Source organism: Haemorhous mexicanus, chromosome 1 (assembly GCF_027477595.1).
Source record: "Haemorhous mexicanus isolate bHaeMex1 chromosome 1, bHaeMex1.pri, whole genome shotgun sequence".
Taxonomy (NCBI): domain Eukaryota; kingdom Metazoa; phylum Chordata; class Aves; order Passeriformes; family Fringillidae; genus Haemorhous; species Haemorhous mexicanus.
The window spans coordinates 108,498,054-108,512,180 of record NC_082341.1 but is presented as its reverse complement, the minus strand read 5'-3'; positions in this window follow the sequence as shown (position 1 = coordinate 108,512,180).

Sequence of the window (14,127 nt, the reverse complement as noted above, 5' to 3'; positions counted from 1 at the left end):
TTGACAGTACTGCCTTGGCTCTTTCCTCACTCCTGAAAGATACAGAAATGAGTACCTCTCTCCTCATCTGAAAGTGACTGGTTTTCCCTGGACTCATTGTCTTGCTTAGCTGAGAATTTTGTTCCCAATGAGTCATACCATACAAGGTCATTCTTTATCATGCTATTTTATCACCATCAGAAGTGTTTAATTTTGGTTCTGCAGAATGTGTGCTGTGATGCTCTTTAAATATCATCTTGGACTGCATTAGCTCTAAAAGCCATTGCAATAGTGGGTGGCAGATCCTTCATCTTCTCTGCCTGGATAACCTGCATCCTCAAGGTTTAGGAAATCTAATATCTATCTTCTGATCTGAACCCCTTAATTAGATAGAGAAAAATTTTGATTGCAAGCCCTGGGAATATTCTGCCAGTACTTGTGTTTTTAATGCAATATGATTGTTCACTGATTGCCTGAAATAATTCCTTGACTGGGAGACAAGCTGCCAGTTTTCAAGCTGTTAACTCCGTTAACAATGATTTTGCTATTCACAGAGTTGTTGCTTCCAGTGTTGTTCTATTCTGCATAACTTCTGACCATTTCTAGAACTTAATGAGTCTGGGAATTATGCAAATATGTATCAAAGTCTATCCTTTCAATGACATCTCCAAAGAGATGGGGTTTTGTCTCCCCTTCTCTCAGCAAAGCAATTGAATTAATTGTTATACAATGAATAGGGATGTTTTTCCTTACCGTATAGTCAATAATTTTGGTTGTCATGAGCTAGGTGTGAATTTTAAATGCTGGTTTTTTGAGCAGCATGATGGGCCAATGATTTGGCTGGCAAAGGTCAAGACACTCCTGTCAGCTGTCTCTGCCTCATCATGCCCGTATTGATGGTTTGTCAGCAGGTTTAAGAGTTCTGCCTGCTCTAATGAAGTCTTTTAGCCTCTGAAGTATTCCTGACATTGGCCAGGTGACTGGGCCTCCATCTGCTTTTGGAACTACAACATGGACTTCTGTTTCAAAGTGGAGAGTTAACCTGTCTCTGGATCAATTAACTGCAATTAATTGATAAATTCTGCGTGCTACTGGTTTATCTTGCTGCTAGTGGCCTCATCCGCTTTAAAGAAAAAATACTGCTTAAGATGTCTTGGAACTTTTGTAGGATACTTTTCATATGAGCTAGAGAAGACAGTTTCTGGAAAATCAAGTGCCAGCCTGGCATGGACAGGACACACCATCCAGGAGCCTTGGTCCTAGACTGATTCTTGAAAATTATTGCTGGCCTTGACCTTTCTTCCATCATCTGCTTTTCTGATGAAAATCTGCACATGGCACCTTCTATTAAGAACCCCTTCCTACTGCTCTGGAGGCTGGGTGGTAACCAAGAGGAGATGCTATTTTCAGATTTTCTTTCTCAGGTTAATATCTACCTGGTTTCTTTTTATGTAGCTAGGGGAGGTTGCATGCTGGATGATGCATGGGAAGGGCTTTTTGCTCTAGAAGGATCTTAGACATTCTTCTGTTGTGTTTTTTCTCTGGAGCTTGCTGTGCTTTGACCAACTGACATGGGAACAAAAAGACTTAATACGCAGAAATTCTTCACGTTAATGTGTTCTATTTGACAAAGTACCAGGGGCACTTTAGGGGTTGTTTGATACCTAACCATAATCACCTAGGACCATTTTCAGATGCCCTAAAGTATTTGCAGCCCTCACAGCAAACTTACAGCCGGGCTGTACCTTCTGCAGCAGCAGCTGGAGGCCAGGTGGACATCCTGTAGGGCACCTAAAAGGACATTAGATGCTTGTTTGGACAACTGGATCCTATTCCTTGTGTTTTCCAGATGGAAAACATAAAAAGCAGTTGCCTTGGCAAAGTGATCAGACAGCCCCAGCTGCTGTTCCCTCATAAATACTCAGAGGAGAAACATTTTAAACTATTAATTAGCTAAACTCCAAGCCAGAGACCTGGCCTTGATACAAATGCATATGACAAACTAGTGAACACACATGTAGTTAAACTTCCTGACAGGTGGAAAAACAAAATGGAAGCAGGGATTTCCAGAAAGGCACTCATCTGGTATGTAATATGTTATTTTTTACACATTTTCAACATTGAACCTCCTTCTTTCAGTGCCTAAGCAATTAAGCAGTAACAAAAATGGATGTCAAGATTGGGGGGGATCTGACTGGAAGATCTACAAATGCTGCAAGTTTCCATTTAAAAATGCTGATTCCCTCCCCCTCCACTATTTTATCTGCTTTATACAATCAAGGTATAGAAGTCTCTGTCAATAAGAAAAAAATTTGAGGGTGTACTACAGTCTTAGCCAAGGCTTTAAGCGTAATTTTGGAATTACTTCTCACTTTTTAAGATCAACTGCTGAACAAAACATCTGTTTTTGCCAGACTTGTAGGCATCTGCCTCATGCAAGTGCTATACTTGAGACTCTGCATCCCCAAAGTTCATGAAAACCAAGAACAGTTCAGCTTGGTTTGGCTTGTCATTAAAATCCTTGCCTGAAAGGCCTTGAAGAATATAAATCCTGGAGTTACAGACACTTTTTTCTATGAAGGATAAAACCTTATGGGTTTTTAAATATGTGATCAAAGTTTTTAAGCCAGTGACATCATAAACATTTTGTATCATGTTTGTGTCTGGGGAAGGAGTATTATGTTTGTGTGATGTTCCCTCCTGAATTGCTTTAAGTGCTGTGGAGTTGCAGTAGTTTTGGGAATCTAGACTTTTTTTTTTTTTTCTGGAAGCTTATTTCTTCTTGCATTGCTGTTTGCTGTAACTGGGGAGAATCTGTTCTGCCACAGACCCTACCCTACCCCGTGGCCACTGGTGGTGGCTGCATCTTATTCCTGGTAGGGCTGCCGTGGACAGGTGCTTTCTTGAGCTCACCAGTTGATAGAGGATTTGGGAATTCAGAAGGAATTGTGTTGCAAACACAGGAGTTTGGACCCAGTCTCAGGTTTACAGCTTATGTCCTTATGTCATGCAGAACTTTGGTTTTGAGTACTTCTCTCAAATTTTTCTGTTGCCTGTGATAGTGCAGCAACTGGTTACCTGGGGTGTGTTTTAACCATCTTGCTCAAGACAGGGATAGTGGCTTTTTGTCTAACCTCCCTGTAAGTATTTTTCCCTACCTCCCCACTGTTACTTATTTCTTTCTTATATTATCTTTTTCCAGAAGCTGTGGAGGAATGCTTTATTGAAATGAATCTCAACATTTCAGGTAGTAAGGACTTCAAACCACATCTGACTTTCCTGAAGCTCTCTAAAGCATCAAGGTTGAGAAGAAGGGTAAGTAACTGAGTGTAAGAATATTTTTCCTGGGATCAGTTCTAGTGATTACTTTTCCTTCAATGAGATCCTTGGGATCTAAGCCATAATCATTGCAACCAGAGAACAACATAACTTCTCTTATTTAACAAAGCTTGTATATAGGCTGCTCAAGACATTTCTGTTTGTTCATATCTGACTGGAAGAAATGAGGTCTGTTGTTAATACTCTGTATGGCTCTCTTTTAGAGTACCGATTTCTTCCCTTCCATTGTGGCTGGTCAAATCTGCACAAAAACAATGTCAAGCTATTTCCATAGGGCAGGATGGCTTCTGAGCAATATTTGTCTTCTGACTAATATTTACCTCAGAACAAGATTAATGTCAGGTTGGAAGTCAGGCTGGTGCCTTGATTTATGCTAGAAATGTGTGATGTGCTTTTCTAACCTTTCCTGCAGCATTGTATGGGATTTATCACAAACAATTAAAGTAAAAAACAACTCTGATTAGATTGCTCATTTCCCAGTGGAATACTGTCCTGCTTGTTTCCAGGAATAATACTTGTATTTATGAGGTCAATATATTGCAAACCTGAAACACTAGAGCAGCATGCAGAAAGGAAAACAAAAAAAGCTATAATAGCTGAAGAAAATGACCTTGTTCAAGTACTTTGTATTGACTTGATATTAGCCTTTTGTATACATGATAAAATCAAAGTTGGCTGGGACTGATACTTCTGTGCTGGAGGCTCTTTCTTTTATACTGTCTATAGGGATTTTCATGAGCAGAGGCATCTGCAATGTCTAATGCAGAAGAAACTGTACAGTAGGCACGTAGGAATTACTGTTGACTCTTGTCTGGAGTATTTTCACACTTCCTCTTACTATGAAATTTAAAATTAAAAAATAGAATTGTAATTTCCTGCATGCTCTCCTCTTTTGATCTCTAGCACTAAATATAGCTTAATCTCTCATAACATGATTTATGTATGCCATCTCATTGCGTGTATATATATATATATATATATATATATATATATATATATAAAAATATGCAAGTGTATAGGTCTTTGAATGTTAGAATATCAAGGGGTATGCCCAGAAGTGGATGCAGTGTTCCTGGTGTGGCCTCGCCAGTGCTAAGCAGAGGGGAATTATCTCTGTCAATATGCTGGCAACATTCCTCCTAATGCAGCCCAGGGTACCACTGGCTGCCTTTGTTGCAAGGGTACACTGCTGGCTCAGGGTCAACCTGGTGCCCATCAGGACCTCTAGGTCCTTTTTCTGCAAAGCTTCTTCACAGTAAGCTGTAAGCCTGTACTCGTGCCTGGTTCATTCTTCCCCCATGGCTGACCTTTGGGCTTCTTGTTCAGCCTCGTGAAGTTCCTATCAGTCCATTTTTCCAGCCTACTGAGATACCTCTGGTTGGCAGTACCCTCTAGTGTTTCAGGCACTTCTCCCAGTTTGTTATTAGTGGTGTTGCTGAGGGAGCACTCTGCCCCAATATCTAGTTGATTAATGAAGATGCTAAACAGTTCTGGACCCAGTATTGGCCCCTTGCGTACATCTCTAGTTACCAGCCTCCAAGTAGTGCCACCAATCACTGTCATAGGGAACTGGCTGTTCAGCCAATTTTCAATCCACCTCACTGTTCAGCCAGCTAATAATTCATCAGCCCTCTCTGTGGAGATCTCACAGGAAACAGTATCAAAAAATTTTCTGGACTTCAGCTAGACAATATTCACTGCTCTTCCCTTGTTTACAAAGCATTACTTGTTTCTGTGCAAATTTGTTTTTGCAATGAAACCATTGCTCCTAAAATATTATCTTACAGACCAGGGCTGTGAAACTGGAGTAGGGCCATGTATTGAGTTGATTATTAGGGGCATGTGAACTCTGTAAGTCCATGTACAAATCTCCCTGAGGTTAGTAAGGCTCAACTCTAGACATAAGACATAATCTCGAAGACTACTTATGGCATTTCTGCCAAAATATAGTACAAATAAAAAGGAGGAAACTGAATACTCTTATAGTATCCCATTCCTAAATAGTGCAGAAGAGAAATCAGCCTTCCTAAACACTAGAAGATGCCAAAGTACGAGTAAGACAAAATATCACTTAAGTTATTATGATGCCATCTACTGGCTGTAATTACTTTCTTTATACCATAAATAACTGTTTCCTCATAGAAAAGGTGCTGTTTAAGTATTTCACACAGTTGAAGTGCTTCTTATATGAAGCTGAAGAGGTAATTGCTAAGGCAGTTTATATTTTACATCTCAAGCACACTTTAATGATATGTATGTGATGATACTGGTGGTGTAGCTGCAGACCTTGTTCTCATTTATGGGGAAAGAGGAGCTGTTTCTCTTTAAAACTGATACAGCTGTAAACTTTCACCTTGAGAAGTTATGCATCTTTGGCTTTAGTTGTGTGTCTAAATATCTCAAGAGGCTGGAGAGATCTTGGATTGTGTGCTTTTTATTCTGAATAGCTACCAAAGGAGCAGTATGTGCTGTTTGAACATCAGGTTCAAAATAGGCAGTGTGACCCTGGCATAAATAAAAAATGTGGGTTCTTCAGGTGTTTTGATCTCTACCTTTCCAATGAGCCAAAAGGAAACAGTTCACCTCTTAAGAGAATCCACTTCACTATTTGTACTAAGAGCCTTCTCCAGCACACAAGCAGCTCAGTGTGGGCTGTTAGCCTTTAGTGCTGGGCACTGCCTGATCTCACCTCTGCCAGAGCAAAGTGCTGGATCAAGTGCCTCTGTGCTAAAGTGGAAAATGTTTGCTTGTTCCCTTTTATGCTGTTTTAAGTAGATTCACTTGGTGCAGGTGTAGAAATAGCTGTGGTCTACCCTGGGTTGTGAGAGTGCATGTGTTATTTAACAACTATTAACAAGTCACATACTTGTATTAAAATATTTGGTGCTTTTTAATGGAAGGGCAGTCCTAATCCTGTCCTCTTCTGGCTGCTTGATAAGTTATCTTCAATGAGGTGACCTTACTCAAGTTTCCATTATCCTCCCGGATTACCCAGAAAACAGCCCATGCGCAGTGTGCCTCTGCATTTCAGCAGAACTTGAACCTCCTGGCATTTGGGTGACAAGCAGCTCCTGGCTCCTGAACAGCCTGCCTCTGACTGACACATGGGTATCTCTGGGGCACAGAAAAAGTGTGCTGTTGGTTTATTTAAACTTTCAAGTGTTTGAACCTCAGATAGCAGTGCCTGATGGTTTGATGTATTTGGTTGTGAAGCTATTTGTATCTGCCTCTACCCAGGTGACACTGGCTGTTCTGGCTGTCCTCCCACAACCTCCATGCTGTGAACCATACATATCCACCTGCTAATAAGTCTGTCATTATGAGGAAGAAGTCTTGTAAAAATGCTCTCTTTTTTTTCTACCCCTGGTGTTTGGGAGCAGGTCTGAACAAACTGATTGAGAATTCTTTGAGGCAATGTGCTGCAAGGAGCTCCTTGGAGCCTTGTTAGCTCACATAGTCATTAGGTTAGGGGAGGTGGAGACTATTCTCTGTTGTTTAATGACTCATCTGTCCTTCATTACATCGCCATATGTGCCCCTAGCATATGTGGCTTGCTATAGGCTAAATGCTTTGTGAGAGCCCCTAGTATAAATTGGCAGCCTGTTGCTGTCTGAATGAAAGGCCTGGGAACCATGAAATTGTTGTGTTTCTCACCCATCCCCAGTGACACCTGTACAGGGCAGCTAGTGCTGCTGTGAACAAACTTGTTGAGGGGGAGAAGAGCAAAGAAATCACACTGAGGAGCTGCTGACTTTTGGTCTTGGCAGTCATACATTGCAGTGATTTCTAAGCATGTGCTTTGGTTATGGCAATAGAAGTAACTTTTCTTAGTCTGAAAAGAATGTGTGAGTGTTTAAAAACACATCTCTAGGAGTGTACCCTTTCAGTTGGGTGTCATGACTGTTGTAGCATTTGGCAATTGAGATACTGATAGTGCTTGGTAGCTATCTATGAGCTGCTGAGGTTTTCTTTTTCTTTTCTGGCTTGCTAGAATGAGCTTGTTTTCCCAATAATTCACTGAGTTAAATTTCTTTTGAGTAATACTTTGCTCACAGGGATGAAGGTGCATGAGCTCTATTTCTAACCAGTCTTTAGCATACAATTTAATTACTGTTGTGGAGAATGAGCACCAAGGAGAAGGGTTAACTTTTCAGTTTAAGACAGCTTCAAGATGAAACTGAGTAAGGTAAACTCTAGCTGAAATCAAGCAATTCCTCCTAAAGGCAATTCAGAATAATTATATATGGTGGCTGTGAACTTGCCTGAAGTATCTAAAATTAGGTGGATTAACAGTAGGTTAAATTGATCTGATTTTGTATATTTGGTATGTTTTTTATTCTTGAGGAGGGTAGGGTAGATGAAGGATTGGGCAAAAGCCAAGCTTCCCATAACTTTAATTTGTTAATGGCTGGCTTTTCTCTGTATCAACTTAAATAGTAAACATGAAGTTGATGCTGTTATCCTAATTAGGGTGAGATGGAGGGGGTGGTGTTTCCTTTATTGGGTTTTGTTAAGATAACACTTGACACACCTTCCTAAAGTGCATGTGTATTTGTGCACATATATTATACATATAATGTCATATTGCTCTCTCAAAAAATAGGGCTTCAGGAAAATTTGTACGGACCTGTATAAGGAATACGAAGACAGCCACTTTGGCACAGAGCTCTTCAGTCGAATTGATCTCTGTGCCATGCGTAAGAAGAAGCAGGAATCTGGTTACTATTACTGTGAGTGTTCAATCAATGTGGGCTCCCGTAGTAGGGAAGAGAGTAAGGAGCAAGAAATGCAGACAGAAGGTGTGGGAGAAACAAGCACTGAAGACCTCCCAAACAATGTAGTAAAGGGTGAAATAGGAGCAACTACTGCAAGCTGTAAACTTGCCTCAACAGCAGTAGCTGATGATAAACCATCTGAAAATGCTGCTGAGGCCTCAATTGCAGCTAAAGAAGAAGAAATCAGCGAGGCAAAGGGACAGCCTGAAGCTGCAGATGGGACTTTTCCTACAGCTGGAGATGTCTGCTCAAAGTCAGCACTTGGTCTGCTGCCAGTAAGTTCAGATGTGTTGAAAAGCTTGGAAAGGGAACAAGAAAAAGCAAAGATAACAGATGGTAGTTTGCAGAAAACTGAAGCAACAGAATATGCTGAACCTGGTCAGACAAGTTTGGGATAAAGTTGTCGCAATCCTTGGAGAACTTGGTGAGGGTGGAGAAGACAAACAGGTACAGTAGGGCTGAGGTCAGAGGGGTGGGTATGGTGAATTCCTTTTTTGCAGGAAACAATCTTATTCAAAGTCTGATGAAAAATAGTAGAGCGAAATCTGAGGGGAACATCACTGAATATTGTAATGGTGAAATGCCTAGCTCAAAGCATCAGTGTGTGTGAGCATGTGTACTGCAAAGCCAAGTGAGCTGTGGTTTAGAGAATCAGACCCTTCAGCAGCCACAAATGCTGTTGCCAGACACATTTGGTGCCCAAATGCACACTGCTGCCTTGGTTGAACTTCGTTCTGCCCTCCTTCACCCCCTGCCCTGGGCCTGCACCCTCAGCTTTCCCCCTTTGCCTGCCTGCCTTCTCCTCTCTGACTACTGCCTAAAGACACCTCTTCTTGCTTAATCCCTATGGCTGCTCTCATTTGTGACTCCAAGCCATGATTGCAACACGGTCATTCCTTGCATGTCTGTAACAGGTAGATGGTGTCAGTTAAGACACTATTGTGTAGTACGTGCTTTCTTTGACCTAGTAGATACTTCATGAGAAAATTATTTTGCCTGACTTATGGAAATTGGTTTTTTTGGAAGAAAATGAGGTATAGCACTAAATACTTTCCTTTGTTTTCATCTTCCTCTCCTTTTCTCTGTCTAATGGATTGTCTTTATAAAATGCCCTGAGGAGGACACAAGGGACAAGAGCGCTTTTCTAAAGCCAAGTTTTGGCCGGGGCCGACGTTTCCTGCCTTTGCCCTTTTGCTGGCCGAGGCCCGAGCAGAGATGTTCCCGCTGCCCTTCCGGCACGGGGGTGGCGTTCCCGGCGGAGCCTGGCGGCAGCGGCACCAGCAGATGGCACCGCTGGAGAGCCAGATGCGCCGGGAAGGGACCGCCCGCCTCCCGGCCCCGCGCATCCACAAAGCCGCGGGACGGGAGCCGGTCGGGCACGTGGGAAACATCTTTCTTTCTTTATCCCCTCCAATTGAAAAAGATACTTTGTATTTTAACAGCTTCTTTTTTTTTTTTCTTTCTTCCGGAGTGGGGGGGAAAAGTGTGCAGTTCAAAGAAAAAGTGTGTGAGCAAGAAGTAGCTCCTCCTACACACACGTGCAAAAAGTGTAGTAGCACCAAGCCTATCTTGCTTCCCTACAAGGTGTGTGGGAATACACGTTTTGGCAGAATGGCCAGGATGCACTCTGTTAAATTAACATCAGACTGGTTTAAAACTTGTTACAGAACTTTTGAAAAAAAAAGAGCTGTATTTGTGCAATTTTCACAGGGAGTGGAGGGAAACAACCCTCCCTAGCCAGCCACTGTGCAGGAGGAAAGGGAAGGCTCTGCATTTAATGAACCTGCTTTGTACTCACACTGGGGTCTGTCAGATCCCTTGTGTTGCAGTGCTTGGCAGAGCATTTATTTTTATGTCCCTCCACTGAAGGTTGTGGACTCTGAAAAGGCTGTCCCCAAATGGTCTTCTAAATGCAAATTCCAGAGTAGCTATTCCCAGCTTCTCTGGGGTCTTCAAAAGGCAGCTAAATTGTTAGAGGAAGCCTACAAGGTTATTTTGGGGGAATACTTAAGAGTTGACACATCAGGGAGCATCTCTATATCAAGGCCTCCTGGATGATTTCTTTTTTTTTTTAAGGAAATATTGCTTCAAATATACTCTGAAGACACAGTGTTCTTTAGTTTAGGGTTGTTTTGTTTTTTTTCTAATTCAGTAAAGGATTAGCAGCATCATTCATTGTTAGAACTGAAGTGGGTTCAATGGCCTAGGACCAAATACACTTTACAACATGTTGTATTTCTTCTTTTTGAAAATGTTAATTATCTTTTTATAGACAGATGGCACTGGAGTGTAGCAAATGCATGGTGAACCTGCACTCATAAACATTTGGGGGTTTAGTGTGTACAGGTTCCAATTAAATTGAATTATGTTTTAGGGTTATTGTAATGATAGTAGGGTAATTAATTTCACTTATCTTGGGAGTAGAGTAACTTGTTTTGGGACATGAAGTTAAAAAAATACACTTAAGTTGTATCATTGCGATTAATCTTGACAATTCAGAATAGTGCTTGAAACCAAGTATCTACCAAATTCATCTATTTTGTCTCTAATGACAATCAAGCCAAAATAAGCTTCTGTAATTCTGTTCAAATAATATATTTTCAGCTTTGTGGTGGTGAATATAAAAGAAGTAATAAATAAGTCTTAAATTTTGTTGGTGCTCTGCTTTAGCCAGGAGTTTTTGTTCGCTGTTATTTTTTATTCAAATTAATTGAAATATATTTGCTTATTAGACCTTATGATGTAAAACAAGAGGGAGAGAGTTTCTGAAAAGAAAATCTTTATAGAGCTGAAGAAGATTAATTGTCCTTCTTTATGACTACTGTAGGGAAATTACACTGTGAAATTCAGATCCAGAATGCAGTTTGATTCACTCTTTATGATCCCTGCATTTTCTTTTCCTATGATTTTTTTTCTCTTTTTGGTCTCTAAGTTTCCTGGTTTTTTTTTCCCTTTGAGTAATTTTCTTTATAAGCACTAGTAGTTCATGTAGAAATGCAATCTACTACTTTGTCATTGAATTTAGTTGAATGTAACTTGAGTCATTGGAATACTGGTACATCATTGGGGTTGGAGAGAACTTCAATAAATACTACCCATTGTGACATTTTGTGTAAGTATTCAATGATGAATTGTACTGCAATGATAAGTACTTTCCTAGCAAGTTGGGAGGAGGCTCCCTGTGTCTCGGCTGGTTTGAACTGGATGTTTGTTAAACCAGCTATTCCAATAAATAGGATGTTAGAGCCAATGGAAATAATGTTCTGTAAATACCTCAGCAGGAATACCATGGTCACTGTTAGGCACTAAACATCAGATGGGCCAGATTTTCCCGGATGTTGCATATTTTGCAGGTCAGATGCAACTAAACAAGAGCCATATGTCTCTGTGGTAAAACAAATGAAAATTATATTGGTTAGTTCAGCTGGTTTTCCCCTTCCATAATCTTGTACTTTCTACATATGCAGAAGCAAGCAGAGACACCTCCTTGTTTACCTGCATTTCATGTCCGGAAGATGACAGTCTCTTCAGCTGGCGCTGCAGAGCCAGTGGAAAAGTTCCTGCTTCAGGCAGGATCCCTACACTCATCCTGCCTGATCCTTTAACTAGGAGCGGGAAGTTATAGGGGGCTGAACAGTAAACTGACCTTCTTGAAGCATTTTATTTTCATTTGATTTTTTTTCTGCTGTTTTTAGCCACAGTTTCTCTGGTGTAGTGTACTACCAAGGCAGAAGTCCTACACTGTTTCCTTGCATGCAGGTAGAAGGAATAATCCCTCAGTTTAAAACATTTAGCAACACTTGCTGCTGCTGCTCCTCATAAATGCCTATGTAAAAACACACACAACAATAAAAAAGCACCAAACTTAAAGTTTTTTGCACAGGCCCACTCTCCTTGCCATGTCAGCATGACCCCCAGTTGCAAAGCTGCAGGCTTAGCCAGGAGAGAAACTTTCTTATGGCACTCTGGAAATCAGAGAAAACTATGGATTTCTCTCTGTTAGGAAATCTTCCCTTCTTTTCTCATCATATTGTCTTGGAACTAAAAGTAGTTGTGGGAATGGAAGATGAATTTAATAAGTATTCCTGTTGGAAAAGCCAGGTCCTGGGGAATATTGAAATGCTGGTAAACATTTTCTTTGTGGAAGTGGCTATTCAGAGTTAGAACCAGAAGGACACATCTGGAGCCCCATAAATCCTAAGCAAGTTAGTATAGTTATATTCTACAGTTTTATTCTCAAAAGCACTCCCAGATGGGCTTAAATCCAAGCACTGTGTAGGCTTAACACCTCTGAAGCTGGCTTCCAACCATGGGTTTTGGTCACTGACCTCTGCAGCAAATCTTGTAAATAGAGTCCAAAAGAGACTATTAAATGAGAGCATATTTTTCTGACTCATGAAAAAAAAAACATTATCTTTTAGGAATTAATTTTTCTAAGTATTGAATGCCCACCAAGGGTTTTTTTTCCCCACTGTGACTTTTGATTTTCTAATAAGAAATGTGCTTTCTAACATCAGCTGAAAAAAATGAACAACTTCTTTTGAAATTTTGAGCTATTTTTTTATCCAAGTTGCAAGATGTGAGGTGTCAGTGCTTATATCAGAGGTGGAAAAACAGATCCTGTTTTTAAACTGGACACAGCACTTAGATAATTCTGTCTTTGGAATAAAAAAAGCCTGGTAAACTGCTGCCTGGCTGTTTGCTACCCTTTGAACCTTCAGTTTCTAAATGTAAAAAAGAGAGATGAGCATCTGTATGAGATAGTAGTTTATATCCCTCTTTGCCAGAAGTCCAGCATTTATTATCTGCTGATGGGTGCCTAGTTCAGCTTTCATGCTGTTGAGTAAGAAAAAAATAATACTGAATAAGCATTAAATAGTGACAAGTAAATATGTTGGAGAGAGGTGATCACACTGAGCTTCTAAAACACTTGTAAAGTTTATGGGATGTTTCACTTGTCTTTTTCTGAGACAAAGAATCTGCTCAACTGCTTGTCAATAGTGAACCGGAATCAAAGACCTTTTAAAGGTTTCTCTTTTGATAAATCTCCTTTAGATAGAGGCCTAAGCTTAGGATGCTCTGTGGTTCATAAGTGTTTTTCAGAATTAAGTTGACTTGAGGTTAAATCCTGCTCAGACTGGAGGCAGTGCCATCAGTGACACTGGGGTCTTATCTAATGCTACTGAGACCAAACCAAATCCCCAATTTTCTGCATGATAAAGGCTGTTATTGGGAGTTGCTGGGCATTCTGTTTGCTGTAATAAACTTAATAAAGAAATGCAGAAATTATCCTGCTCAATCAGATTTTTTTTTTAAGGCTTTGCCTCCACATACAGTATCCTGATGTGAGCATGCTGCTTCACAGTATAATTAATTTGCTTATCTGTATAAAATCTATGGACCTGATTCTTGAATCTTATCCCAGTGGGGTGCCATCTCCTTGTGTTAGGTGACCTGTGGGAAATCCAGCCTGAACAGATACCTTGGCCAGACAAGGAGGAGGCTGAGAGGCCTATGTGAGCCTTGACAGCTCTACTGACAAAAAGAGTTTCTTCTCTCAGCTTTAACTTTGTGAAAAAGACCTTTTTGGTCTTGGTTTACTTTACTTAAACTCACTAATTAGTCTCTGAGGCTGATACTGAAATTATTCTATCTACTAATTTCACACATAAAACACCCAGAAATCATATATTTCCAGAAATAATCAAATTATATTAAAACAAAACATAATTGAAATAAAATTATATTGAAGCAATATAATTTCAGCCTGGATAATTGAAACCATTTAGGTACTGTTATGAAACCCTTTACAAAATGAGTTATAAATAAACACATTTTAATGTTAATATATTATCAGTCAAAACCCAAATGAAACTTGAGTTTTGCCTAAAGTTATGTTTTAAGATCTATTTCAGGGCATTTTAACTGTTACTGGCACCAGAAAAAAATTTAACTGCATAAGAAGTGATATAAATTTTCAGGAGCTTAAGCTTTGAAGAAAAGAAAAATTAACCTGAAAAGAGAAGGACACCCT